Here is a 3,296-nt window from a genome sequence, read left to right on the forward strand (position 1 = left end):
CATCAAAGTGGAAAGCAAATAGGGAAGTCATTCTTACCCAAACCCTTTTCTTCCAGAGGTGAAGTGAGGCTTGTGGTGGTGAGTACCATATGAATTTGATCTTGAGCTCTCTTGACATGATTTTTGAGACAAATTATCAGTAAAGTGGTATGGTCAGGAGAAAGGCATCAAGGAGAACAGGGAAGGCTAATTTAATTGCCTTTGTTCCTCAGTGACATAGCTTAAATTGAGCTTGCATTTCTGAGAGCACAGGGATATTTGCATGCTTGGATTTTTATAAATGGGAAAATGAACTCAAAGCACTTGGCCTACAGATAATGTATCACTTTATATTTGAAGGACAAAAAATACAAGAGAGAGTCAAGGGAATCTGAATTTTTTTCCTTCTTTTTCTCATTTCCTCCGGATAGGGGGCGGGGAGATGGTGATAAGTTCAGCTTAAGTATAAAACAAAATGTAATAAATGCAATACAAAGATAAAAGATAAAATAATGTGGAGAGTCAAAATGCATGTATCTAAATATATGTTCTTAAGGAAGAACAATAACTCGTGGTTACAGGTTAAAAAAAATTCAGTTCACTTGATGATTTATTTATTAATGTATTAAACAATGACACATTAAAGGTCCTTTGAAACTGGTTTGTATCCAGATAAATTCTGGTATAAATTTGTATAGAAGATGCTTTGTTTATATGACTGAATTTATGAAAAATCGGGGAAACACCAGAGTAATGATTTTAAGCTGTTCTTAGAGAAAATTTTTTTAAAAATTGGAACACCTCCAATAATATTCAAGCATTGAAAAACTTGAGACTCTTTCCACTAAAAATCTGGTAGTGTTACAATTTCCTGGAAGTGGACGTAATTAAAACACATTTTTAAAAAAAGGCAATTTACACTCTTTGCTTGCAAATCCTCCCATACATTTAGACGTTAATTGAGTTGATTTCTTCTGCATTAGATCTTATTGTCACTAAGTCTTCTATCTATGATCACTGTTTGAGATTTTATTCATATTCAATTGAATCTAAGTAATGAAAAGTTAATAAAATCTATCATCAATATAATGAAAACTATAACTTTGCTATAGAGGTAAATAATTAAGCACTCATGAAACACTGAATCATGATTCAGTGGAGTTTATGAGCAGTATAAATTCATAAAATTCAAACAAATGAAATATCAATAAATGTGAGCTATTGCAACTTGGGAGGGGGGAAACTAAATAGCATTGTTTTCATGATCTAGTTGGAACTAGTTAAGAGACTCAGGGGTCAGAACAATGGAGATCAAAAGAGCACCAAGAATGCTGATAAAGCCTAATTTGGAGAAATTGTCTTTCAGTCCATTAGCCTTGTGGACTTGCTTGGAACACACCCTGAAATTTAACTTGGCCACCTACTTTCAAGTGTTGTGGAAACTTACACTTCTCCATGGGGTCCTGACCCTGTAAAGCTTTCAGGAAGGTGTTGCAGTCTATGCTTTCTTCTAGCAGGTGTATCAGAGAGAGAGAGAGAGAGAGAGAGAGAGAGAGAGAGAGAGACAGAGAGTGTCTGGGTCATTGTTTGTTAATTCTCTGCTCTCTACCTCACGCACAAGAGGAGTTCATCTTCCTCCTGGTGGCAAAAGTAATTCTAAGAACAGAGAGAGGTCCACATTTTACTCTATTGGAGGTGTTATTATTTTTTTTTACTGAAATTTAAAAATAGTAATACAGTAATCTCTTGAGATTTCTCTTCTTTTAAGATTTATTTATTTATTTGAGACAGCATAAGTAGGAGGAGGGGAAGAGGGAGAGAATCTCAAGGAGACTCTCTGCTGAGCAGGGAGCCAGATGTGAGGCTCAATCTCCCTATCCGAGATCAGGATCTGAGCCCAAACCAAGAGTCTGTCCCTCAACTGACTGAGCCACCCAGGTGCCACCTCTAAAGATTTCTAACATACCCATATTTGGAATGAAATAACTATGTGTTTTCAATCTCAACCAGGTGGTTTCAATTTGACTGTTAGAACAAAGAGTGATAGGACAATAGTTACTCTATATTACCTTTTCCTCTGAGTATTCTTTTAACTTTACTATAAAAAGATAACAATAAATATTTTAGCCATTACTATTAAATGTTTAACAGCTAAGCATATAACTTTAGATTCCTTTATCTGCTCTGATAGGTAGATGCCAACAGAAAGGATGAGAGTATGCAAAACAGACAGTGCATTTAAAAGTTGTTTCTGTCTTCAAGGGCCTTTGCTTCTCTTTCATGCTTGATACGTTGAGGAAAAGAGATGATGGGATTCAGAAGGCAATGAGGAAAGTCTATGCCACTTCATTAAGAATAGTTGCGATAAAACTCCATTATTCTTCAGGTGAGATTTTTGAATAGACACAATAAGATCATATTCTGTTAAAAACAATGCTGGCTAGAATATTTACATGCAAGCATATTTTTTTGAGTAGTGGAGAGGATGAGTTTCAAATGTGCAACATTATGGAAAGTGTGAAACAGAACACAAAGGTGAAACACTGAAGATTTATTAAACTTGTTGTCAGACTAAATTGCAAAAGTACAACAGATATAGAAATCATCTTTTATGTTGTATGTTAGGCTCATTAAAGCTAAACAGATGTGACACATCCATATTGCTAGGGTAAACTTACCAGTGTAAAGTCAATGCTGCATAGGCGATACATATGGAAGGTAATTGTTAAGCTGACTGAAAAATTGATACCACATTGATGGAAGTGATATTATAGCTATACCGTAGACTTTTTGATGGCAAGATGTTTGAGGCAACATTCTAATTCTTATTTGGATTGAATTATTATTTAACTCCTCGTTTAAAAAAATCACTAGTTTTGGGCAGCCTGGTTGGCTCAGCAGTTTAGCACTGCGTTCAGCCCAGGGCCTGATCCTGGAAACCCGGGATCAAGTCCTGCATCAGGCTCCCTTCATGGAGCCTGCTTCTCCCTCTCCTGTGTCTCTGCCTATCTCTGAGTCTCTCATGAATAAATAAATAAATAAAATCTTTTAAAAAAATTGCTAGTTTTTTATGTTCTTAATTATTAAACCTTCTAGGATTTATATTAATGTGGGAAAGATTTGAAAAGAGTCAAGTCTATGAGCTGGAATCATAAGAGTTGTATGATATGAAAGGACACAGCAGGAAACGGGATGACATGACACATCTATTTTTTATCTCTTTTGTTTTGCAGATTACTCAAGAGAACTACTTACTCCACCACCAACTGATGTTTTCCAGCTTAATCTTTATCAGTAGATGAGATGATACTTTGTCT

This window comes from Vulpes lagopus, chromosome 4 (genome assembly GCF_018345385.1).
Source record: "Vulpes lagopus strain Blue_001 chromosome 4, ASM1834538v1, whole genome shotgun sequence".
Taxonomy (NCBI): Eukaryota; Metazoa; Chordata; class Mammalia; order Carnivora; family Canidae; genus Vulpes; species Vulpes lagopus.